We start from the raw sequence: 27,809 nt of genomic DNA on the forward strand, positions 1-27,809 counted from the left end.
TCAGTGCCTGAACTAGGAGAATGACTGTTAGAATAGGAAGAAAGAGAAAAAAATTGAGAGATGTTGCAGAGGTAGAATTGATAGGACTTAGAAACTGACTGGACATTGTCAGTGGAGGAGGAGTGTTTAGGGAGACTGAAGAGTTGAGACTGATGAGGGACAGCGAGGTGATGAAATGGATAGAGAAATAGGCTTGGAGTCAGGAAGAGCTGAGTTCAAATCCAGCCTCAAGCACTTGCTAGCTGTATGACTGTTCAAGTCAGTTAGCCTCTAGTTTCCTCATCTGTAAAATGGGGATAATAATAGCACCTACCTCCCAAGATTGTTGTGAAGATCAAATAATATAATGTATATAAAGCACTTAGCAGAGCGCCTGACACATTGTAGGTGCTATATAAATGTTATTATTATTATTATTATTATTATTATTATGAATTTATGAACCTGGGTTACTAGAAGGATGATGATGCCATGATAGAAACAGGGAAATTAGGAAAAGGTTAGTTCCCATTCTAGGTCTTTGCTGATCCCCTGAGCTATAGTACCTTCTCCCTCTTGAGATTATTTTGCTTACTTTGTACATTGCCTGTATTTATTAATTTGATTTTGTGTTTTGTTCTTTCCATAAAATTAAAACTCTTTGAGGGAAAGATCTGTTTCATTATTGTACTTGAATACCAATCACCTACCATAGCTCCTTGCACATGATAAGCGCTTAGTAAATGTTTGTTTTATTGAGTTGAAGCTAGTTCATGGATACAATGATACTAAAAACAGCTAGAATTTTGAGACATTGAATTCCTTTATGGGTCTTGGTTTACCCTTTTTGTGAAATAGAGTGAATATTTGCCATTTTTCTGCCTCAAAGAGGTCTATGAAGACCTCAGGAGCAAACTCCAGGGATAGAGTTAAAAGTCACTTCTAAGTTGGAAATAAACACCCATGGAATTTCAGGACGATTCAATACTGCTACTTAATCCCCCTAAAAAAATAGAAGTCCCTTTCTCCATCAACACCTAGAAGCATCCTCTCTCAATCGTTAAAAACTTATCTTTTAATCATTAAAGACTTATTGTTTCCCAGGACTATAAGGAACTTATGGGAATATTAGTGCAAAGCTAAACTAAGGCTATCCATTATCATTAAAAATATTAGCCAAACAGAAACAAAATGAAACAAAAACCCACTCCCTAGCCCTCCTTTCTGAAGGGGATTATTTCCAAATGGTCCCATCTTTCATTGTTCATGGACACAAGATCTAACATTTGACAGATATTACCACCTACTGGGCAGCTCCTAACAGTGCACTTCAGGCCTTATGATCAAGAGAAATTCTTTTTCTCTCTCTTGCTTCTCTTTTCCCTCCAAAGAACCATTTCTTCTGTACCACTGGCATTTCCCCCTATATTATTTCTGAATCTGAGTCTGTTCTTTTGGACGATAATGAGAGACATAGAACTTTTTCCTCATGCAGGAAAATTAAGTTACAACAGGCAGCTGCCTCCCTCAGTTGGATGACGTTCCTCAACACCAGAGAGAGGGCTTGGGTTCCAGTGAATGTGACCTCTCCATGTGGGAGTGAAGGCATTCTGAAAAGTTGAAATAACTTGACTAAATTAACTAGGAAGTTAGGCCTCAGTTGCAGGAGATACAAAGCTTAAAAGAGGTACAGTCCTGCCCTCATGTATCTTATACTCTAATATAATCCTATGACATAGGCCACATATACACACATATGCTAATTGTCTGCTTTTGTCATGGAACCTCCGCTTGTAACTTAGAGCATGCCTGAGTCTCAGAAGTCTGTGTGACTTGCACATGGCCACACAGCTAATAAATAACAATGGTAGGATTTGAACCGGCTTTTTCTAACTATAGGTCCAGTATTTGATACAATATGCCATGTTGCTTCTAAAGTAACTTCAATATACAAAATTACTTAATAGTATATTAGAGATTGAGAAAATAAAGTGCTCTGTGAGAGCTGAGTGGGAGCCCAAAGCAGTATCTTTACAGAGATTATATAGTATTTACTATGGATGTAAAGGTCTGATTCAACTGGTAGGGTTTGGGGGGGAGGGGGCAGAAAGCTTGGGGAACTGTTTTTCCCCCAGAAGGTGTCTGCATTTCTGTATTTAGCTTACATGAAATCAGCCCTGATGTGCATGCCTAGATTACTGTCCTGCCAAGTTTTCTGACTTAGCCTCCCTAACTTGTATTTCTTCCAAATCTAGTATTATCCTAAAGTACCATTTCGGTTGTGCTTCTCCCTTATTTTAAATAATAAGAATTCACTGGGTCTCTGTAGCTTAGTGAATAAAGTCTAAACTCCTTATCTTAGAATTCAAAGCCATACAAACTCTTGCCTTGATCTACCTTTGTATTTTCCAATATTCCTTTTATATAAACCATATGTGCATCCCCATTGAACTGTTCATTGTGACCCAAACATGCATTTTACTTTTTCATTTCCATAACTTTGTCCATACTACTGCCTCAACCAATAATTTCTTCCACTCTTCCATAAAATTTTCATCCATCAAGATCCAGCTGAAATGATACCTCCTTCATCAAAACTTTTCCCAGTCACCCCCAAGCATGTAAGTGACCTCTCCTTCCCACTTAGCTTATACAAGCTTTCATAAATAGCACTTAGTGTTACCATTTCAGGCGCACACAAGGATCTCAGATTTTGAGGCAGAAGGAATCTGCCCCAAGATCATCTACTCAGTCTGTCAGTACGCATTTATTAAGCACCTATCATATGCTAGACAGGGACAACACAGTGGATAGAGCACCAAGCCTGGAGTCAGGAAGACCTGAGTTCAAATCTAGCCTCAGACACTTAGTAGCTGTGTGACACTGGACAAGTCACTTCACTCTATTTGCCTCAGTTTCTTCATCTGTAAATGAGCAGAAGAAGGAAACGGCAAACCACTCCAGTATCTTTGCCAAGAAAACCCCAAATGGGGTAACAGAATCAGACATGACTCAACAGCAACATGTGCTATTCACCATACTAAGAACCAGGAATACAAAGAAATAGAAAAGACAGTCCCTGCCCTTGAGGAACTCACACATGGGGGGAGTCAACATGCAAATAACTATGCATGACTAAGCTAAATGCAGAATGAATTGGAAGTAATCATCAGAGGGAAGACATTAGTATTAATAGGGATTGGGAAAGGCTTTCTGTGGAAGATAGGTTTTTAGCTGGGACTTGAAGGAGGTAAAGAATGAGGAGGGAGAGTATTCCACTCATAGAGGACAGCAAGTAAAAATGCTAGGAGTAGGAAAATGAAGTGTCTTGTTTGAGAAACAGGCAAGAGGCCAGTGCTACTGTATTGAAGAGTATATCTTAGATCTATAAGGTGTAAGAAAAATATAAAGCTGTGAGGGGAGCAGGTTTTGAAAGGCTTTGAATGCCAAAAAGAGGATTTTAAATTTGTTCCAAGAGTTCTAGGAAGCTGCCGAGTTTATTGAGTTAGCAGGTGACATGGTCAGATTTGAGTTGTAGGAAAATTAATTTGACAGCTGAGTGGAAGATAGACTGAAGGGAAAAGTGACTTGTGAAATACAGACAGACCCAAAGGCTATTATGATAGCCTAGGAGAAGGCTATTGGTGATAACAGTGCAGGCGATGACAACCTGTACAAATGTGATGGCAGTATTAGAGGAGAGAATGTAAAACCTAGAGGTCTTGTTAATAGATTGAATATGAGGGATGAAGGAAAGTGAAGAGTTGAGGATAACACCTAAGTTGTGAGCCAGGAAACCTGGGAGGATGTTGGTGTCCTAGACAGTTATAAAGAAGTTTGGATGGGGGGATAGTGTTGGAGAAAAAAATGAATTCAGTTTTGGATATACTATGTTTAAGATGTTGACAGGACATTCATGTGTAGATGTCTAATTAGAGGTTAGAGGTGCAAGACTGAAGGTAACAGAGAGTTTTGGGCTAGATAAATAGATTTGCCAATCATCGGTATAGAGATGATAATTGAATTCATGGGAGTTGATTAGATCACCAACTGAAATGACATACAGCAAGAAAAGATGAAGGCCCAGGACAGATCCCTGTGGGACACCCACAATTAGTGGATGAAAGCTGGATGAAGATCCAGCAAAGGAGCCTGAGGAGTGTTCAGATAAGTAGGAAGTGAACCAGAAGATAGTAGTATCCCCAAAACCTAGAGAAAAAAATATTGAGGAAAAGAGGGTGTTTGACAGAGTCATAGACTACATACATAGAGTGCAAGGAGGATGAGAGTTAAGAAAAGGCCATTAGATCTTGCAGTTAAGAGATGACTGGTAACTTTGGAGTAGTTTCAGTTAAATGATGAGATTGGAAGCCAGACTGTAGAGAATTGAGAAAAATTGAGGAAAGTAGAGGTATCTATTGTATGTACATGGCCTTCCCAAAGAGTTTAGCTGCAAAAGTAAGGAGAGATATAGGCTTAGAGAAGGCATGGATGGATCAAATAAGGGTTACTTCAGGATGGAGGAGATGTGAGCATGTTTGTTAACAGTAGGGAAGCAGTCAGTAGACAGCCAAAAACTGAAGACAGATGAGAGTAGGAATGATAAAGGAGACAATGTCTTAGAGAATATGGGATAGAATGGGATCACTTGTGCAGGTAAAGGGATTAACCTTGGCAAGGAAAAGGGCCACCACTTCAAGGGAGACAGGGATGAAGGAAAAGGCGGTGGCAGAAAGCATCTGAATGATGGAAAATAAGGAGGAGGGGAGAAGAGGGAGCTCTTGGCAAATGGCCTCAGTTTTTTTTTTCAGTAAAATATGAGGAAAAATTCTCAGCTGAGAGGGTAAAGGGAGGGGAAAGCATGGGAGGTTTGAGGAGGGATGAAAAAGGCTTGAAAGAGTCACTGTGGTGAATGAGTGGGATAGTGAGTTAATTAGGGAGGTGGAAAAGAATTGCCTAGGAGCGATGAGGCTCTTTATGTTGATATCTAATTTCAACTAATAGATTCTATGCTTTGTTATTACAGAATATCAGAACTGGAAGAGGCCTCAAGTACTAATGAGTTCAATTTTTCCTTAAGGATCCTTTCAGGAACAATTGGTCATTTAGCCTCTGTGAGAAGGGAAATACACTTATGATTCTCAATGAGAAGTACTTTTGTTGCTGTGCTAGACACATTTCTTTCTGTATTCAGATTATCTGTTAAAAATTTTTCATCTTTTTCTTTTGGTTTGTTAAATAAGCTTCTCTTTGGCATTCTATTGCAGGATTCCACTTGCTTTGAAAAGGAAAACTAAATTTATGCGTAGCTGAAATTGGAAGGTGAGATCACTATGCACCACACCAAAAGATGTTTGCTTCTGGAGTCAGCACTGAGTAGTTATGTAAGGTCCTTTGTTTTTGATGTCTGCTTAATAAATCTATTAAGTGGTTTAAAAAAGGGCAGTTAGGTGCTGCAGCGGCTAGATCACTGGCCCTGGAATCAAGAGGATCTGAGTTCAAATTTAGCCTCAGACACTTGACACTTATTAGCTGTGTGATGCTGGGCAAGTCACTTAACCTTGATTAACACACACACACACAATTGGATGGACCTTGCAGGTCATCCATTCTACTTTTGAACATTATAATGCTTAGGAAATTTTATGGAGCCAAATGTGACTGTGGGTAACTTCTGTTTATTGTTCCTAATCATGTCTTCTGATGACAAACAAATTTATCTTTTAGCACGCAGAGAAATCAAATACACAGCTCAGGGTATGCATGCAGCCCACAACACTCCCAAGTGCCACTCAAACCAAATTAAAATGTAATAGGGAGGGGCAGCTAGATGGTACAGAGGCGCTGGCTCTGGAGTTGTATTTCCTTTTAGGCCACATCTCTCCCTCTTGTTGACAAGAATAGTATGAATGATTTTGTCTAATTTTTGGCTAAAATTTAGGTCTTTTGTGTTTGCAACAATTCCTAGATCTACCAGTTGAGTGAAACTGTCAAAAACAAAATTAATCTGGAATGATCTGTTCTTGATGAAGTCATGTTTGCACTTCTCTTTCCAAATCCTCACAGACCATATTTTTACTAACAATTTTGCCAGAAGTTGAAGTCGAGTTCATGAGCTTACAGTTGATAGACTCCCTCTTCATTTTGTGAAATTCATGACATTTGCCCTTTTCTGATCCTCTGGCATGTGTCCCATTTTTAAAAATTATTGACAGCGGGATCAACTGTAATGATACATCTTCCCCAGTCCTGGTGTTCACAGGCCAGTGAATCTTTTGATCTTCCACAATAGATAAATATTTATTGAATGGATGAAAAGGTGAACAAGTTCTGATGAAGGGGGAAACGGTTGTTTTGTATAGGTTAATAAAGGCAACAAGATCTGTTAAAGGTCCTTATGAACTTTAAAATGTGAATTTCACCTACTTCTTGTCATGAATCAATACCAATAAGGGAAAACAGTTATGAACTTGTCATCATTAGTTTTTGTTTCCTTTCACTGTAAGAATTGTAAATCAATCTGTGAGGCTATTCATTCAAACTTCAATATCAAACATGATAGTTTTGGGAGACACGTGGACTAAACATGTTTTCAGTTTCCTTATATTTCTTTGGTATCACGAAGTACCTACCATAGTGAAACTAAATTTTTGACACCTTTCAAGTGACTTTGAACACAGTTAAAACATGCTATTTGTTGTTCCTATTCATTATTTTCCTAGTAGAAAAGTTCTTCTCTCTTCTCCCTACTCTCCCTCCTCCCATTTTCCTTCTCCCCAGTACTTTGGCTTTTAAAAATGTTCAAGAGAAAGCTTCAATAAGTGTTTAAAGAGAAGCAGTCCAAAAATATAATGGTAGAGCAGGCATTTTAACTGCATGAATATTTTCCCAAAGTCCAATAAGAAATGACAATGTGTCATAAGTATCGTCAGTAGCATTGCCTGAATTTGCACATTTTATATCTTATTCATGAGCTGGATAAAAGTTCTAAGTCTGCCCAACGTTTTCCAGTATGACATGCCATTCTTTTGATGCTAGGTTAAAAAAGAAAAACCTATTAGTTTCAGCAAAAACTAATCTAAATTAAAATAAACAAAAGAACATAAGGATTTATCACATACTTAGTTTTTCAATCACAATGGAAATGATATAAACATATATATACATATGTAACATGTTTGTGTATGTATAGAAGAAGGATGAATTTTTAGGAGAAATATAATGAATTTTGTTTCAAACGTATAGAATTTGAGATGCCTATGGAACATCCAATTTGAAAGGTACAATAAGCAGTTGGTAAAGTGGTACCAGGGCTGAAGAGATAAGACTGGTTATGTCAATTTTTAAGTCATTTGTAGAAAAATTTTAACTAAATCAATGGGAAATGATGTGATTACTAAGGGAAAATGTGAAAGGAAATGAGAGAATAGAATCAAACTCTGGACTGAGGCTTGGGAAACAGTAAGTTAGGGGGAAAGGATATGGAAAATGAGTCAACAAAGGAGATTTGGGAAGAGATCAAGGAGAAAACATATCATGAAGACCTAGAGAAGAGAGAGTATACAGCAAGAGAAGTTTATTGGCCGTGTAAAATTCTTCAGGTAGGTAGGGTAGAAAAGGACCAGGAAAAGACCATCAGATTCAACAATTGAAATGGTAACTTTAGAAAGAACATGGTCAGTTGAGTGAAAAGGTAATTGAACTAAGAGCTGTTGTGTCTACTAGCTAAATTAAACCAAGGAAGCATGCTGGTGAGTTCTACTGAACCATGGTTTAGAAATACAGTCCCACAGTACCTTACAGGGTACACTATTAATAATGAGGATAGCTATCCCTCCTGGGACACAACCTGCAAATCTAGGAATACCACATTGGAGAAGTAGCCCAAAGGGGATCAAATGTTACACATGACTTTCTTCAACTCTATTCATCAGAAGTTGAGTAAAAGCAGAAGGTTGGAGTAATCTAACACTAAGGATGAATGGTAATAGGTACAAAAAGCAAGTAATTTGAAAGTAGATCATAATGTAGAGTTGACTCAATTAGCTATGGAGGTGAGATTGAGAAGGAAAGAAAATGAAGTCAGAGTATGACTAATGGTCTAAAAATGTATTGAGGAGTGAAAGAATGGGAGACCTCAATGAGGTCAAAGAATAAGTATAGGAGGAGTGAGGCATAAAGAAAGATGAAATGATTTGTTATAGTTAGAGCAATGTTGGAGTTTTTAATCAAGGAAGTAGAACATTTATAGTGAGAGCCAATGCATGATCATCCTTGAGTGTAGCTAAGGTGGGATGATAACCACCCTCCAGTCTTTTTAAATACTTTAAATACCATCTCCCTATACTAGAAACATGCACAATTACTCAGTGCTTCACTTGGCCCCTCTAGCTTCTAGTTTATTTTAATTACCAGGTTACCAGGACATAAAGGATCGTAGCTAATTCTTTCCATCCACCATACTTTTTCTGGCCCTTTTTTCAATGGCCTTCCTTTTGAGGCATTCTTCTACAGTTAAGATTGAGGTGGGGAGGGGAAAAGGGAAGAGAAAATATAGGAAAATAGTAATTTCCCAAAGCCCCTTAAAATACATACTTTTTTTCCCCAAAAATTCTGCCCCATTTTTCCACACTCATTTTCTTTCCCACCTTTGAGAACGATGAGCAGCCACAGTTATATAGAGTAAAATTTTAGGCAGTAGTCATTTATTACATGCCTACTATGTGCAGGGCACCATTTAAGTACCGGAGATACAAAAAAAGGCAAAAGGCAGTCCCTGCCTTTAAGGAGTTCACAGTCTAATAGGAAAGACAATATGCAAAAACTATGTTCAAATAAACTACATGTAGAAAAAAATGAGAAGAAATTAACAGAGAGAAGTCACTAGAATTTAGAGGGATTGCAAAGGCTTTCTGTAGAAAGTAGGATTTTAAGAGACTTAAAGGAAGCAAGGGAAGACAAGAAGTAGAGATGAGGAGGGAAAACATTCCAGGCATAGGGGATAGACAGTGAGAATGCCTGGAATAGGGAAATAAAATGTTCTGTTTGAAGAACAGCAAGGAAGTCAGTGTCACTAGATCAAAGAATATGTGAAGGCGGGGAGGGGAACTCAGGTATGAGAAGAGTGGAAAGGTTGGAGGTGGGGAGAAGGGGAAGGTTATGAAGCACCAAACAGAGGATTTTATATTTGATTTTTTAAATGATAGGACTACCGTTTAAATAAACTTGAGTTAAAAAAATGTCAATAAAGTGGAGTTTATTGAGTAGGGAGGTGACATGGTCTGACCTGTACTTTAGGAAAATTACTTTGGCAGCTGAATGGAGGGTGGACTTAAATGCAGAGAGACTTGTGGTGGGCGGAATGATCAGTAGGCTGTTGAAATAGTCCAGGGTTGAGAACATGAGAGCTTGGACCAGGGTGGTAGCACTATCAGAGATAAAAGAGGAGTGTAGTTGAGAGATATTATAAAGGTAAAATTGATAGGTTTTGACAACAGATTGCATGTGGGTGGTGAGAGATAGTGAGGGATTCAGAATGATATCTAGGTTGTAAGTCTGGGTTATTGGGAGGAAGGTGGTACCTTTGGTGGTGGTAGAGATGTGGGAAGGGTTTGAAGGAAAAGATAATGAGTTCAGTTTTAGACATGTGGCATTTAAAATGTCTGCAGGATATCTAGTTTGAGATATTGAATAGGCAGTTGGAAATGCGAGACTGAAGGTCAGCAGAGAGGTTGGGGCAGGATAAGTAGGTTTGGGAATCGTAAGTATAGAGATGGGAATTTAATCCATAGGAATTGATGAATTCACCAAGGCAAATGATATGGAGATAGAAGAAAAACGGCCTAGGTCAAAGCCCTGTGGGATACTCATGGTTAGGTGAAGTGAAGATCCCTCAAAGGAGAAAAAGAAGTGGTTAGATTGATAGGAGATACAGCAAAGAGGGGTATCCGAAAGACTTAGAGCGAAAAGAGTATCAAGGATCAACAATATCAAAGGATGTGGGGAGGTCAAGGAGGAGAAGTGAGAAAGGCCAGTGCATTTGGCAATTAAGAGATGATTGGGAACTTTAGAGAGCAATTTCAGTTGAAGGACAAAGAAAACAGATTGTAGAGAGTTATGAAGAAAGTGAGTTGAGAGAAAGTAAAGGGAGCTACTGTAGATTGCCTTCTCAAGGAGTTTAGCCACAAGATGCAGGAGAGATATGAGGCAACAGTTAACAGGGATGAAAAAATCAAGTCATGTTTTTTGTTTATTTTTGGATGGAGGAAGACATGGGGGACAGGAAGCCATGGATGGATTGAAGAGGGATGAAGAGATTTAGACGACTCACTACAGTTAATGAGTTAGTTAGGAAGGTGTAGAAGGATGACCTAGCAGCAGTGAGGGCCCTGTTGAGATTATATAACATATATTTGTAGTGGATCCAGTCAGAATGGTTGTGTCATTTTCTCCATCTTGGTTCAGCAGTACATGTGTAGGAGCAAAAGCAGATGATGGTAATGAGAGTAATCCAAGGCTATGACTTGTCAGGGTATAATCAGTGATATGATAAGGAGGCAAGAATCAAAAGAGAATAGGATAGTAAGAGCTGAACTAGTTCACCAATGGGTCAAGATGGGGTAAAGGAGTGGCTAATGCAAAGGTGATGGCCTTAGGAGAGGACTGAGAGGTCAAGGGATTGGAAGTCACAGTGTGGTTGAAGAGTAAGCTTTGGTATTGGAAGGCAAAGAGAGAGGTGGAAAGCTAATGGACTGTGATCAGATGAGGGAATTTCAGAGTTCATGAACATGGAGGTAGTCCATTTGTGCGTGATGGCATATGCATCAAAGGTATATTTGTGTGTGACAGAGTTAAGGTAGCTATGGGAAGTGAGTAGTTTGAGGAATTTGGAGGTTAAGATGTTTGAGGGAATATGAATATGCATGTTGAAGTTCTCTAGCATAAACGTAGGAGTTGGGAAGGAGAAAATGGTTGAGAGCCAGCTACTGAACTTATCAATGAAGGAAAGCAAATATAGAGGTCTATAGACAACAGCTACCAGGATTTTGATTGGGTGGTAGATGTGAATTGCATGCCTATCAAAAGAGCAAAGGTTACTGAAGAAGGATGGTAGTGGGAGACCATGTATATGGCAATAAAAAGCAAGAACTATTCCAACTCCCCCACCTCTACCTTCGCAACTTGTATTGGAAAGTGTAGCTATGGAGACCGTATCTTCAGGAAGGAGCCAGGTCTCAGCAAGAGTAAAAAGATGAAAGGAGTTAAAAAGTAAAAGATTTAAAGTGAAAGAAATTTTGTTGCCTATGGACTAGGCATTCCAGAAGGCACAGTGGAAGAGGTGGATAGTGTTTGATTGGAACTTTTTGGGGAGTAGGTTGAAGGGAATAGGAATAAGGAATCAGGTATACATAATGCCAGGTGCATTGTTTTAGAGAGTTCTGTTTTGTCTTTTGGAATATAAAAGTTTAGGAATCTCTTGGAAAAAATCTCTGAAGGCTTGGTCCATTAACTTAATCCAACTTCTTCCTTTAATAAATGTTTATTGACTGACTGACTCTTCTATGTAGTTATTGAATCTCTTTCTAAAAATCATTCAGGTCAAATAGGTAGATACAGTAGGAAAAAAATCACTTTTTCTTTGTTTTTTTTTCTTTGTTTTTTTTTTTTTGTAATTGGGGTTAAGGGACTTGCTCAGGGTCACACAGCTAGTAAGTGTCAGGTGTTTGGTCTAAGGCCTGATTTGAACTCTGCTCCTCCTGACTTCAGGGCCAGTGCTCTATCCAGTATGCCACCTAGCTGCCCTCACAAATCACTCTTATGAAACTGATTTTTGACAGTAACTTTCAGGAAAAAAAAATCTAATTCTGACTAACTCTTGGCACTTACTCTGACTCTCTCAAGAGTTAGTCAAAATCAACTTTTTACGTTAAAAACACAATACTTGGCCCTTTCTTTTTTGAAATAGTTGCCTGATTTGTCTTTTTTAAAAAAACTGCCTGAGTGAATATTTTAAAAATTGAGATGATTAAATTATTATTTCACAGTACAAATAGCACTGGCTTTGGAGTCAGAGGCACTGAGTTCAAATCCCAATTCTGACTCTGTTTTAGTGCCTTGAAGCAATTCATTTAACTTTTCTGGACTCAGTTTTCTTATCTGTGAAATGGAGGGGTTGGATTAGATGTCCTCTGAAGTACCTTCCAGTTCTAGGTCTCTGATACTTTAAAATCTGAAGAGACTATAAGGGATAAATATAAAGTCTCATACTTAGGTTAAAAAAGTTAACCACACAGGTACCAGTTGGAGAAGATGGGGCTAGACAATATTTCAAAAGACAAATGCCTCTAGATTGTATTGAATTGCCAACTCAATATGAGTATATAGTATGATACAACAATAAAATATGCTAATAAAACAGTGTTTTAATCAAAATAAGAGAGGACTCATATCACACATTTAATTAACAAGTATTCATTAAGCTAGGTGATGGAGATACAAATATAAAAGTGAGATGACCCCTGCCCTCAAAGACCTTACATCCTACTAAGGGATATGCCATATTTACATAAAAGGAAATGCAAGATACACATACATATGTACACACACATATACACACACACATACATATATATGTATATATATATATATATAGAGAGAGAGAGAGAGAAAGGGAGAGAAAGATAAAGAGAGAGAAAGATAAAGAAATAGAGGGGAGAGAAAGATGTATGTGGGTGTGTATGTGTGTGTGTGTGTGTGTGTGACTGTGTGTGTGTGACTGTGTGTGTGTGTGCAGATCAAGTTATTTCTCAGGGGGCACAAATACTTGTTAGAGGGGACAAGGAAATAACTCCTAAAAGAGCTAGCGTCTGATATGAGCCTTGAAGGAATCTAGAGGTTTCAAAAGACAGATATGAGGACGGACAGCTTTTTAAGTACGGGCCACAGTAGATGGAATGTCTTCTAGGATGAACATCCAGCAGGCCTGTGAGACAGCAGTATAGAGAATGTGAAAGGGAATGATATGTAATTAGCCTAGAAAGGTGACTGGGTCCAGATCAAGAAGGACTTGAAATTTCAGAAAAAAGAATTTGTATTTTGTGCTGTTGACCATAGGAACCCACCAGAGCTTCTGAATCAGGAGTGACATTATCAGACATGTGCTCTAGGAATATTCATTTGGCAGCTGTGCAGCAGATGGATTGGAGAGAGGAGAGACTGGATGTGCAGAGACTAATTAAGACGTTTTTGCAACGGTTCAGATAAGGGGTGATCAGTGTTTGAACTACCATGACAACTTTGTGAGTGAAGAGAATGAAATAGATACAAGTGAAGTGAAGGAGACAGAACCAGCTAATCTTAACAATGCTTTGGACATGGTTAAGGAAGTGAGAAGGAAGAGTCAAGGATGACACCGGTTGTAAATCTGTGTGACTGGAAGGATGGTGGTGCCCTTCACAGAAACAGGAAAGATGTGTTTAGGGGGAAAGATAGTGAGTTCTGTTTTAAACATGTTGAATTTTCAGGTATTAAGGTGGAGATGCCCAGTAGGCAGCAAGAGATATAGGACTGGAGTTCAGAAGAAAGATGGGAGCTGAACTTACACATTTATAAGACACATACATAAAGATGATAGTAGAATCCAGGAGAATTCATTAAATCACCCTAAGAAAGAACGAGTGTGTGTGTAGAGTGAAGAGGAGAGATCCTTGGGATGTATTCACACAGAGGGATTAGAACTTCTTCAGAAATATGGCAGAAGCAAAGTTTACAAAAGAACTCATCAGATTTTCTACTTGAATTTAAGGCCCTGCCACTGAAAACTGCTATTATATCTAGGTTGAGACATAGGGAATCTTTTCACATCTGCAATCTGCATCTCGCTGGCCTTTTTCCCTGAGCTGCGGACACTTCTGAAGAATGGTTCATAAAACTAATAAGGGGCCAAATGTGTTCAGAGTGACTGGTCCATAATGGACTTCACCTTTGCTTGTGAAACTAAAAAGGACTTTCACTTCAACTCTCATTTTCTGTTGAGGGAAGAATGATGGTAGGCCAGCAGTTGTTACTCAGAAATTACCTTACAATAGCAATCTTGGTGACCAGAACCTGGCTTTTACCCAAATAGGAGAAACATGTATTTTTTTCTATTATAATAAGTGTGTCATATTTTTAAATACATGGACTTTCTCTAAGTGAAGTTTTTTTTTTAAATAGATGATAATCCTGCCAAGGAAACAGAAAAGGATCAGTCACTCAAGTAAATAGGAAGAGAACTACAACAGAATAGGTGCACAGAAATTCTGGGAGGAGAAAAGTATCCAGAAACAGGCAGTGGTTAACAGTATCAAATATTTCAGAGAGGTCAATAAAGATGAGGAAAAGCCATCAGATTTAGCAATAAAGACAGCATATGTGGCCTTGGAGAGAGCAGTTTCAGCTGAGTGGCAGACATTGCCAGATTGCAAGGGGTCGAGAAGCAAATGAGAGGTGAAAAAAAGTGTAAGGAGATATATTTTAAGAGAGACGTTGACAAACTTTGAAATGTCCACAGGAGGGCAATCAGGTTGGTACAGGGTCTATAACCATGTATTAAGAGAAACAGTTGAAGGCATTGGAGTTGTTTATTCTGGCAAAGAACAAATTCATAAGGAAATTATAGCTGCCTTCAAATATCTGAAGGCCTGCCATGTGAAAGAGGGATTAGATTTGTTCTACATATCCCCATTTGGCAAAAATAGGAGTAATGGGTGGAAGTTGTGGGAAAAGAGATTTCAGCTTAGCATAAGGAAAATGTTGTGGACAGTTAACACTGTTCAAAACTGTAATGAGCTACCTTGAGAAGGAGTGAACTCTCCATCGCTGAAGGTGTTTGAGCACAACAAAGCAATCAATGAACACCTGTCTGGGATGCTGAGGAGGGATTTCCTGTACTGGATGGAAAGTTAAATGAGAGCAACTCTAAGATCAGTTCCCAACTTTCTTTGAAATGCCTTTTGACCTTTCAAAACACTTTCCCATAAACTCACAGGAAAGACATTGAGCGTTATTTTTAATATGAGTTTTATTGATGCCTTTTGTTTTTTATATCATTATTGTTATTACTATTATTTTTGGAAAACGTACACGCCTCCTTCCCTTCCCGGTTGAACAGTGTATTGTAAATTTTTAAAAGAAAGAAAGAATAACTGTTAAGCCAAAATAATAATAACATGACAATGCCTAACAACGTATACAATAATCAGCCCTGGCAAAGACATTTAATTTTTAAAAGAACCTAACATAAAACCTCAAAATCTCTTAAAGTGAGAAAGAAAAATAATGTGATTCTATATTTTAAAATTACCATTAGTATTATCTATCATACCACATCAAAATATTTTCTACCATAATATCTACTAGTTGGGAAATAGAGCATGATATATCACAAAAAGGACTTAACCTCTTATTTTTCTCTGGTAAGCTACCTCTGGGATAACAGGATATTTTGAAATTTTACTCTCCTATATCAAGGAATCATGGGAATGTAGGATCATAATGTATCAAGTATTCATAATACTTCTTGGAAGTTGGCTGAAAGAGATCTGTGTGACCAAAGGGAGGGTAGAAAAGTATACTAGCAGACATTTCCCAGCATCTCTTCTCTCTGTTCTTGAAGAAACTTCCAGTTAAGCATTGCTTACTCTTCTGTGCTTTCAACCACTTGGATACTATAGCTTGCTGTAGCTACCACTCCCATTGAAGCCTAATCTGGGTGCATTGAAGCATGAACTAGAAGACATCTTGGAAAGATGCAGTAGAGAACATAGTGATCTAGATGGCAGGACTGGGATGTTTTGGCCATTGAGGAGCAGTATGGGACCAGTCGAGCAGGATCAAGAGACAGACCAGTGCTACCATGAAACCTTAGCCACTAGGGAAATATAGGAGTACAAACCCAAATCCCTAGTGTTTGTTTCCCTTTGTTCAGTCTATTTAGTCTATTGGTTGTCATTCAAGTCCCTGCACTCAGGAAATTACATACTAATAGAGGAAAGAAACATGTTTTTTATATATGCATGCATATATATATATATGCACATATGTGTCCACATACATGTGTGTCTGGAAGTGATGGCCATGGAGGAGAAAAGGGCTAATAATAAACTTCACAAGGTTGTTGGTAGGATCAAATAATATATTCTATGTAAAGAATTTTGAAAAATTTAAGCCACCATGTTATTGTGAGCTGTAATTATTAAGTGCCTCATAAATATTTCTGAGGTCCCCATTAGTGTAAAATTCTTACAGACAACCTTGAATGAAAGGCAATGGGGAAACAGGATTTTGTTTACAATTTTTTTATTTAAGTACATATGTTTCATAATATTAGGCACATATGTTATAGTGCTCCTTCTCTATCCCTGTGTCTGTACCATTAACCATCCTTTGCATCTCTCAAAGCAACTGTTAATAGCTTAGTCCCAGGAAAAGCGATACTGTATTTCTAGGCTGTGTGGTGGGACTGGTTGCTTAGCATTCCAAGTAAATTGTACAAAACAGTTGGCACCAGGATCAGACTTTCTCAACTAAATGAATTAAGTAATCATACAATAATACAGAGCATATTAGAAAAGAATTTCCATATTGTAACATTGGATATTCCCACCTTGCAGATCTGCTACCACCAGTATAAGGCTTTGGCCAAGGAGGGAGTAATTTGATATTAAACAAAGTTCTTATTAAGCAAATACAATGAAGTGGTGCCGAGTTTTATGTTGCATTAGCCAAGTTAAATGCTTTTTATTAGGACTCATTAGGATGAGGGATAACTCAGAGCTGTGGATTCATTAGCCAATGGCCGACCCTTTGAGGTACAATGATTAAACAGCTCAGGGCCTAAGAATGAAATCTGGGCCACACACAGCAGATTCTGCAAGTTTGGCTTCCTTTTCCCCCAGCTGAGCTCTCTGAGGAAAGGTCAGGGAAGAGATGTTGGGCCCAACTAGAGGTTGGAATGAAATGTGTGTGTCATTCTGAAGCTGTTAATTTGACAAAATGCAGAAGCCCCCAGAAGAGAGAGAAATTACGATCTGAAATGTGTGTTTGGATGGAAATATTCTCTTTCCAAGATGCAGCAACAAAAATATTGCTGGCCATCCGGTTCAGGAAAGACGAACAAAAATTCCTTCATTATGCTCTGTGGCAATCTTGTGGTTTACTTAACTGTCTTTTTAAAGCATGTACTCATGTGTGTGTGTATACACACGTGACTTCTTTCTGGATGTTTGAATGACCCGTCTGTACTGAGAAAAGATTCTTGCAGAGACGAGAGACCTGGATAGGCCTGCCGAATACCTAGTATAAGTATGAAATTCCTGATTTTTAGGTAACTGAACTGCAACTACTTCAAGGAGGGATGAGGCAGCTTGAACATGCATACATATCTATTCATATAAATATACATATACATGTATATATGTATTTCTACACAAGAAGTAAACACCTGCAATATTCAGGAAGCAAACCCATTCCACCAAAGAATGGAAGGAGTTTAGCTGTGCATAGAAAGGACAGAATATGGCTGTCTAAAAAAACATCAGTGTCTCACAGTTCTGAAAATGGTTTTTCTTGTGTTCCGCAGCTAAAGGAAGAGGAGGTATTGTTGGCTTTAGACTAAATTCTCTAGTCATTAGAGCATTACCTCCCATCTCTTTCCTCCATCAAGAAACAGATCATGCTAATGTAAACAGAGAGGGAAAGTATAGCAAGGGTGACCATGAAATTACTACTCTTTCATGTAATAAGTGTGAAGTTTGGAAATCTGGATGTTTGAGGTACTAGGAGTAACTTCCACTAGGGTCCCAGCTGCATGGGCTGAGAATTTTTTTTCCCCTAAAAGATAGAGAAGCTGTCATTGAGACTTGATTGGTTCTAAAACTCCATCTAAAACTCCATCTGTTGACATATCTTTCAGTCACCTGAAAAGCCAGCCCCCCAGGAGTGAGTTCCTCTCAGACTTGACAGATGTCTCACCGCCGTTCAAATCACCATATTCATCTGGCCCATCCCACCCTGCTGACCAGATGCTCTCCACATGGAACGAAAGGGGGCAACATCTTTGTGCTTTGTCTTTGATGTGTGTCTTTCCTGGTAAACAAACTCTTTTTGTTAAGTTTTGAATAGTCTTGGAGTATCTTATTTCATTCCAATCCCAAACTTGAACCACCGGACTGACCTGAGTCAGATTTGCCCAACAATCCTGGCTAATGTAAGTTCAAACAAGAAGCGTTGTCAAGAGGGAATGGTGCTTGGGTTCCTTCTAGTTCTAACATTTGATAATTCAAAAAGATCATAGAATCTAGCTGTGCCACTTTTCAGGTAAGGATACTAAGGTTCAGAGAAGCTTACCCAAATATAGTCAGTGACAGAGCTGGGATTGGAACGCAGGTCACCTCGGTCCCCCTCTCTACTTCACTATGTGGCCGCTTTAACCAAAATCAACGTAATACAATTCTAAGTTTAAGAGGCTTATCAATCTAAATTAAAATTAATACACACATACATACACAGAATAAAGAATAGCACCTTCTGGAGGATTTAAAATTTAGAAGTTCTACGCCATTAGAGAATTTTAAATCACAGAGCAAGAGCTCAAGACCTTAGAGCCTAACTAGTCCAACTCCACCCATTTTAAAGATAAAGAAACTGAAAGGCCAAACGGCTTGCCTAGGGAGGATCAGTGACTTGACCAATTCATCTAGGTATCTTCACAGGCAAGATTTGAACCCTGATATTTGGATTCCAGACCCACTCTTTTGCAGCTTCCTAGAAAAGCTTCCTTAGAAATCATGTGGTCCAGGTTTCTCATGTTATGGATGACGAAACTGAGGCCAAGAGAGAGGTGATTTACTGTCTGTCATAAAGAAACTATCAGAGCAAGGATTTGAACCCAGACCCTTCCATTCTAAATCTAGTGCCCCATTTATATGATACCACATTACCTTGTCTCTGCTCTTACCTTTACTGCATGAAATGTCTAGTTTCCCCTAAGTATTTATGTTACACTTAAGTTTATACAACTGGCATGCATTCAGCAGCATTGAGCACTTTGACAGGGTCAGCTAAACTCCCTCGGCATGATTTGGAGAAATAAGAAGAGGGTCAATTCAGTTTGGGTTGCTATGTTGCTATGCCTCACTACCAACTCTAGGCAATATTTTTAGAGCAACAGACTCTTTTAGGCCTGTGAATGAACCTTCTCAAAACTCCCCTCCCCCACTTTCTCCACTGTGTGTGTCAGGATTCTAAAAGTCCTTCCAACATTTTCTCCACAACAGCCTTTGTGAGAGGGGCACATAGTGTGTTTTCCCCCAAGACTTTTTCAGGGGCTGTTCAGAGAGCTCTCTGGCTCCCCCTTATGGGCAGCTGGCAGGATAGATATTTTTTTCCCCTACTCTCTGGTGCCCTTGCTTCTTTTCCAAATGGGACAGGACTCTCTGACTCTCTCACCCAGAAACAGAAGCGTTCTTCTTACATCCTACTAAGAAATAGAGAATCTCATACTGTGTAGAATGGTCAAACTCAGACATCAAATCTTCTTCTCAAGAGTTACATACAGTGACCAGTCGAGAGAGAGACAGAGAGAGAGAGAGAGACAGAGAGAGTGAGAGAGAGAAAGAGAGAGGGAGGCAGAGGGAGAGAGATTTGTCAAAGGGAACATTGGAGTTGTCGGTTCGGTTTTAGACACACAAAGACCATAAAGGACAAGAGGAGACATCAAACACTGAAACCTCAGGATGCTTATTTTATCACAAATTGTAGAAAACAACTCCATTCCTATGAATACATGGCATATGGTATTCTTGGAGGACCTAAAGACAAGAAGAGTGCTGTTCTGTTTCTTAAAAGGTTATCACGGGTTATTATTATTTCACGTGTGTCCTAACGTAACTTCAGAAGACTGATAACAAAACACTATCTCTCTGCAGAGAGGTGGTCGATTAGAGGTGCCGAATGATACATGTATTCTTTAGAAATGACCAATGAGGTGGTTCATTTTGCTTGACTCTAGTTATGGGTTACAACGCAGAGTTGGCTTCCATTTGGGGACAGGGAGGGATTCGTGAGTAGAGATAGTGATGCTAAAGAAAGAAAAAAAATTTAATCATAAGTTTAAAAAAATACAAGAAAAAAACTACAGAAGTTCAGAAGAGGGTCAGATAAGTAAAGCAGGGTTTGTCATGTTAGATTTAATACACACTTAAAAACCGAGCTATATGTAAAAGAAGCTCACAGATTTTGTATACAATTCTTTTTTCTGTTTATAACTATATATTGAAAGAATGTTCATGTTTGTTAAGTTCATAATAAAAAAACCAGGACAGAGGACTGCGTAACTAGGATAGTTTCCATAAGAAGGAAAAGGGAAGCAGAATAATATGCAAGGAAAGTTAGCTTGGGGCCTCCTAGCACTGTGACTGTACTGTTTCCAAGGACTCCATGCAAGTAGGTTAATTAGATGCCATAGTTTAATCAGCCACCAAAAGAACAGGCTGGGACACCTGGCTCCTTCTGCTACTGCTGCCTTGGGTTATTTTATGATAACTAAAGGACAGTTTATGCAATAATACAGCAAGGTGGATGGATGGTTTTGTCTTTAAAAAAACAATATGAAACTTACCACGAAAAAAAGTGTGACATTAGATATTCTTCTATAAGTCAGGCCTGAGACAAATATTTACTTCAGGGATTGAGAAACCAAGAGGTACTAGGATTGTAGCCCCCTCAAACTTTCACTTTCCTTGCTCCCTTCTGAATCCAGAGGATTCATTAATTCAATCAATTCATTGATTCAGCTTCACTGAGTTGAAGGTGAGGGAGGTGTAGATAGACTGTTTTGAAAAAGATCTGGGCTGTTTAGTGGACTATGAGCTCAACATAAGTCAGCAGTGCGATATGGCAGCCAAAAAAAAAAAAGTAATGGGATTTAGAGTTCATCAAATGGGACAGAGCTTCCAGGAATAGGGGAGTGATAGGTTCACTGTACTCTGTCCTTTATTTGTCAGACTTAATATAGACTATTGTATTCTGTTCTGGACACCACAGTCTAAGAAGGACCTAGATAGTCTGAAAAGTGTCCAAAGGAAGACTACAAGAATGATGAAGAGCCTTGAATATATGACACATGAGGGCTGGTTGAAGGCGCTGGGTGTATTTAGCTTATAGGAAGATTCAGGGGAACATGATCTTTTTCAACTATTTTAAGAGCTCTAACAAAGAAGGGGAATTAGATTTGTTTTGTTCTGTCCCAGAGAGCAGAAGCTGAGGGAGAGGGTAGAAGTTTCAAAGAGGCAAACTTAAGTCTGATGTCAGGGAAAATTTCCTAACAATTTGAATAGCTCAATTTGCAAAATGGAGTGGATTGCTTTGGAAGCAAAATCCCTCTTCTTGGAGGTCTTCGAGCAGAATTTGGACAATTACTTGTTGGGCATGTTGTCATGGGGATTTCTCTTATGCATTGATTAAGCTGGGTAGCCACTTTCGAATTCTGCGGTTCAGTGATTTAGGGCCATAGGCCTGCTTTATTTGTTGGGCTTCTAGAGACAGTTATGTCACTGTAGATTAATATTACTAACCTGAAGAAACTTTGGGAAAACACATTTCCATGGGAAAGAATGTTGCCACTAGGCAAGATGATGGAAGGATTTTGCCATATTCATTTCTAGTATATTCCCATCACATGTTGGTCACTATGTTCTTCTAACTATATCTTCATCAGTCTCCTAACTTTGTGCCACCCTCTCCTAATTGTACTTAACTTTCATTTATCTTTCTCCTCTGTTGTTTTAACCCAAATTTCTTCTTTGTCTTCTCATTAAAGTGGTAAAATTATACAGCTGTCTTCCACTTTCATAGGAGGTATGTCTGTGAAACTTTCTTGAGTGATCATGGTCTGGCTCTCTCCTTGTATAAATAACAAAAATGACTTGACTGAGCCAGAAAAAATGCAGAGTTCTGAAATAATTGTTGGACAAAGCATGCTGTGGGAAGCTTATACCCAATTAAAATTGGGGAAAGGTCACCAATATTTTAAAAGAAGCAGATCCACTCTTCAGCTCCAGGAATGGGTTTGCTTAATACATCCCATTTTGAAAACTTTCCCTCCTTTTCTTCTTCCCTTCAGGTCTAAGAACATTGTGTTTTAAGTGACCTTGTAGCTTTGTCATGATTTAGAAGTGACCCAGGCTTCTCAAAGGCTACTCAAAGCTCTAACAAGTTCTCTGCTAAATAGACTTGGAGTACAGATCCAGCAATGGATTGTCTTAGAGGGACAAGTCTAACTTAATATAAAAAGGCTTATCACCAGAAAATTGGCCAACAAGAGAGAATTTTTTTTTAATCTACATAAGCTCATGATGACAAATTATTAAGACACTGAGTGATTTCTATCAGTGTCGGTGATAGGACTAGCTTCGCAGATGAAATTAATGATTCTTGAAAGATTGAACTTTGTGATGCTAACATCTATTCTTTCTCCTCTTTTCTGTGCTTTAAGCCTAGACCCTTGATTTTCTTTCTAACTAGTCAGAGAGACCCTTAGACCCCAAAAGAAGTAAGAAACCAAAGGTTCTGTGTTCTGGTCCCACTCATAAAGGTAAGCAGATATGTGCACAATCTGAAGCATTACATAATACCGCATAAATTTATATATTTGAATTGCGTCTCTGTATTTACAAAGAAATGTAGGTATAACAATGATGTTCTAGAAGTCCACTTCAAGCACAATAATGAAGTTACATAATAGAATCTATCTAATAAGCAGTCCATGAAATCCCTATAAATAAAGCAAGTAATTAAGTAGAATTCTACAGGTGCTAACTGTACATAAACTTTGAGACCCAATTTACCTCACTAAGAATAATGACCCACGTTTGAACAAGAATTCATTATTCAAGGACTGTAGTAGAACCTTAAAAAATCCTGTTATTTACAGCCTACCTTTTTGATAAGAGACAGATTCATAGTTTCTAGAGCTGGAGAGAAATGTGGGATCATCTTATATAATTCCTTCATCTTAGAACTGAGAAAACGGGGGCTCGAAGACCTACCCAAGATCATGCTTATATTTAGATGTAGACCTAAGTTTCAAGCTCAGTTCCTCTGATTTCAGAATTCTTTCCACTTCACCACTTTGTTTATTCCTTTCTGTGTTTTAGCTTTTCTTTTCTGTATGAGAGTGAAGCCATATGCTCCTTCTCTATTAGGGTTCCTGTGGAAATAATAATATATAAAAATCTAATAACTTGGGAATTAATGTCCCAGTCTCTAAAGTCTCATCTGTTTACCGTTACTTCTTCAACTCTCTTCTCTCTACACCCCGAACATGTGCTACCTAAAAATGAACATGCCAGAGCATAATATTTATTCTTACATAAGGAAAGCAGGAACACCATTCTTGAGTGCTCAGTGTGTGCAGTGCTCTTAGGCACTGGTCAGAGCACCTCTGGTAGCAGATGCTTTTCCTCTGGGGACCTAAGTCCAGGTCTCTTGTGTGTAGCCACTCATTTATCTGTACCATTCAACTTTTGTTCCCTTCATCTCCTCAGCTCCTATTTTTAAAAGCCTAGTCCTATGTAGGTTGCTACATGTTCTGAAATTCTCTGTGAATCCATCATCCTGATACTACCCTGTGGGGCAACAGGCCAGTAAATAGTCAGGATAAAAGGAGTTCATACATCATATTACATTTGGAAAAAAAAATACTGACTTTTCAATCAGAGGACCTGAGTTTAAATCCCAACTCTGCATTTTTTTTACTTGTATTATATGACTTGGTGGGGAGCAGCACGTATAGTGAAATGAATTATGACTCTGGAGTCAGAAAACCTGGATCCAAATCCTACTTTTGATATTTACTATCTATATGACCTTGAGCAAGTCACCCTGTGGACCTCAGTTTCCTTATCTGTAAAATATGGGTAAAAGTAACACCTATTTGTATCTAAAGGGCAGCTAGTGGCACTGTGGATATAGTGCTTGACCTGGGGTCAGGAAGACTCATCTTCCTGAGTTCAAACATGGCCTCAGACAGTTACTAGTTGTGTGACCCCTGGGCCAGTCACTTCACCCTGTTGGTCTCAGTTCCTCATCTATAAAATGAGCTGGAGAAGGAAGTGGCAAACCACTCTAATATCACTGGCAGCAAACCCCAAATGGGGTCACAAAGGGCCAGGCATGACTAAAAACAAATTATTGAAATTTATGTCTAAATTACTTATCCATTTTGGCCTTATCTTGGTATATGGTATGAGTTTTTTGTTCCTCACTTAATCTCTTTCAAACAACTTTCTAGTTTTCCCAGCAGTTTTTGGCAAATGGTAACAAAAAAAAAAAAAAAAAGCTTGGATCTTCAGATTTATTAAATACTACATTACTCATTACTATGGAGATTTACTACTATGTATTTTATGCCTAATCTATTGCACTGATCCACCATCATATTTCTTAGCCAGTACCAGATTGTTTTCACAATTACCATTTTGTAATATAATTTGAAATCTGATACTGCTAGGCTACCTTCCTTCACGTTTTTTTTTTATCGATTCCCTTGATATTCTTGATTTTTTATTTTTCTAGATGAATTTTGTTATCGTTTTTTCTAACTCTACAAATATTTCTTTGGTAGTCTGATTGGTATGGCACTGAGTAAGTAAATTAACTAAGGTAATTGTTATTTTCATTATATAGGCTCAATCTACCCGTGAGCACTTAATATTTCTCCATTTGTTTAAATCTGTCTTTCTTTGTGTGAAGAGTGTTTTATAATTGTGTTCATTGTGTTCTGGGTTTGTCTTGGCAGGTAGGTTCCCAAAAATTTAATATTGCCTGCAGTTATTTTAAATGAAATTTCTTTTTCTATTTCTTCCTCTTGGGTTTTATCGGTATAGAAATACTGATGACGTATGTGGGTTTATTTTATATCCTGCAACTTTACTAAAGTTGTTAATTATTTCAACTAGATTTCTAATTGATTCTCTTATGTTTTCTAAATATACTATCATACCTTCAAAAACTGATAGTTTTGTTTCCTCATTGCTTATGTTTATTCCTTCAATTTTTTTTTGTCTTATTGCTATAGTTAGCATTTCTAGCACAATATTGAATAATAGTGGTAATAATGCACATCCCTGTTTCACCCCTGATCTTATTGGGAAAGCTTCAAGTTCATCCTCATAAAGATAATTCTTGCTTTTGGTTTTAGATAGATACTACTTATTTTAAGAAAGTCTTCATTGATTCCTATGCTTTCTAATGTTTTTTAATAGGAATGGAGGTTATATTTTTCAAAGAGACTGTATCATTTTTTTAACCTTTCATCTTTAATGTCTATCTTTGCATATACAGTATGAGTAAAATGAATGACCTATCCTTGCACCCAGTGACGTAAGTGTTTGTCTGGTCTAAAGGCCCACCCAAGTATTGATAAGCATTTGGAAGATACAAAATATGCATCTGCCATAGCCCCTTTTCTCAAGGAGCCTTTGATCCCATAACTGTCTTACTGTTTGTTACTTCATCTACTTCATCTTCATCTTCATCAAGACCCATCTCCTTTCAAATCTTGGTCAAAACCAGTTATGATCTTCCTTATTTTATTTCCATTTCTTTGAAACACCCTAAATGGTATTATTTTAAATCTTTAAAGCACTCTGAGACAAATTGCATAGAAGATGTTTGACTGAGGCTTGAATTATTCATTCATTGCCAATATTTCTCTCTGATTTTTTTTCCCCTCAGGATTTCTGGCAGTTGTACTGCAATGTCACTTTTTAGGCCCCCTCAGATAGCTCTATCCACTTTTTCTGCAGCCATCAAAGTGACAAGTTAGCTGCTATTTTGAGGTATCAAATGAGTTCTCTTACCTAACTCTCCCAGCTCTGATGTTTTGGTGGCTTCTTGGCAGGTCAATTATTTCATGTCCTTGGATTTCATTTTGACCTGATACTATTGCCTAGAAGATTTTTACAAAGTGAATTACTTATGGGCTTGAGAATTATTCTGTATTAATAGGACGGTCTTACAATACCCCTGTCAAACGTAAAGGTGCAAAAATTTCTCCTTAATTAAAATTACATGAACTGTATCAACTTTCGTTGGACCCAGCCTTTTAAAACTGAGCCGGGACTTAGAGTCCCGAACAGAGTAACTGTTTTTGAAGCAAATACAGAGCTCTCTTTCTATGAGACTGTTCTAGGAGGCCAAGAATTTTATGTGTTCAGGGGAAGTTTATGTTATACTGGGGAGCTTACAATGGACTTCATTGACATGCAGACCGCAGTGGTAGGACCTCTTTTTTTCTCATGAACATAGGCCTTATAGGGAGGAAACAATGTATAGTAATTAGAACTTCTGGGCTCCTGCCTGCAGATTAAACCTGAGTTCTGTTTCCAGAGTTGAGCTATTTTGCTTCCAACATTGCTTTCCAAAGCACGATGATTTTTTTTTTCCTGATAGAGAAACCAGTCATGAGGTAAGCATGACCATTTGTGAACTGTGGCTGCCCCCCTGGAATAATATGCTGTCATGCTGTGATCAGTGTGTCTGCTGGGGTCCACTAAGCTTTCAATCTCTGTGTGTGTCTATGTATCTCTGTTTCTGTTTATCTGTCTCCCTTTCTCTTCCCCCCATCCCCTTGAAGCCTGCAATGAGGGCAGTGGGGTGGGGGTGGGGTAGGGGGCAGGAGGTGGAAAGAGAGCCCTAAAGGTTCTCCATATTCTCTATTTCCTGTGGGTCGGGTTAGAATATATTAACGGTGCAATTCAGGAGGCAATTACATAGTGTTCATGGTGTGTGAACATGGAAGGTCAAGGCCAGTTTGTATGAAAACCCTCAAAGGAGATGATGGGCTCAGGCATAAATTGAGCAGTCCAGTGGGTCATGGTTCAAATGAAGAAGCTTCCTTTTTCTTTTTTTTTCTTTTTCCTCCCCAGGTTACTTCAAAACTTTGAAGCATAAATTAGCCAGAGGAAGATAGAAGAAAGAACAATAGCCTCTCCTGAAATGCCAGAGCATAGAGTTCTGTAACATCTATATCCAGAGAATGTCTCTTCCTTCTGCTGCTCTAAATTTCCTGGGACATTATCATTCAGTCTTACACAGAAAAACATATCATTCATCTCAGCTGGCATTTGCATTAGCTTCCTTCCCGTCTTGTAATTTTAATCAAATAAATCATTGAATTAAGTCATGCTGTGCCCTGGACTCCCATTTTCTAAAGAATACTTGACATCTCTGTTTTCTGGGTAAAGAGACTTTGGTTGGTTTCCATGATCTAGGTCTGGTAGGGATATAGTTATCTTCATGAAATGTACATCATATACTACAAAGCTGATACCTTCCTAATGTGTCTTCTGTCTTTCAAGTTCTTCATTAATGAATTCTGAATTTTAGAGTATCTGTATTACTATCAGTTCTTACTTTCCCATAAGTCCTGCCTTGTTGCATTTTTGGTAAAACCAGGGTTCAAACTGAGGTCAAAGGACATACAACTCAGTGAAACCTTAAAAGATTATTTGGCCCATCCCCTTTCTTCCCATTGGGACTACAATTAGTCAGTCCTGAAGGGAATTAACATTTATTGATATTGCTCTTTCTTTTAGAACTAGTACTTTTTGTCACTCAAACAAACTTGCTAATAACTTTATCAAATTTTAGATTTGGGTTCAATGTCAGAAATACACATCAATGCTTCTATGATGTCATTGATATGAGTATGTCCCCCAAGGATGAAAATCTCAATTATTCTACATCTTTTCACCCTCTTTGACTCATATCCATGTCATCTTCCAAAG

At 38.3% G+C, this 27,809-nt stretch overlaps 1 long non-coding RNA gene across 1 annotated transcript in view; it reads left to right on the plus strand.

Annotated features, from left to right (window-relative positions):
- LOC114049512 overlaps positions 1 to 27,159 on the plus strand; it is a 56,639-nt gene extending 29,480 nt beyond the window's left edge. The window contains exons 2-4 of the long non-coding RNA XR_003569870.1: positions 5,247 to 5,301; positions 17,933 to 18,108; positions 26,949 to 27,159. This is a non-coding gene — a long non-coding RNA (uncharacterized LOC114049512). The remainder of the gene's footprint in view (positions 1 to 5,246; positions 5,302 to 17,932; positions 18,109 to 26,948) is intronic.
- Positions 27,160 to 27,809: the final 650 nt, after the last annotated feature.

Source organism: Vombatus ursinus, unplaced genomic scaffold (genome assembly GCF_900497805.2).
Source record: "Vombatus ursinus unplaced genomic scaffold, bare-nosed wombat genome assembly UNPS02014798.1, whole genome shotgun sequence".
NCBI classification, from domain to species: Eukaryota; Metazoa; Chordata; class Mammalia; order Diprotodontia; family Vombatidae; genus Vombatus; species Vombatus ursinus.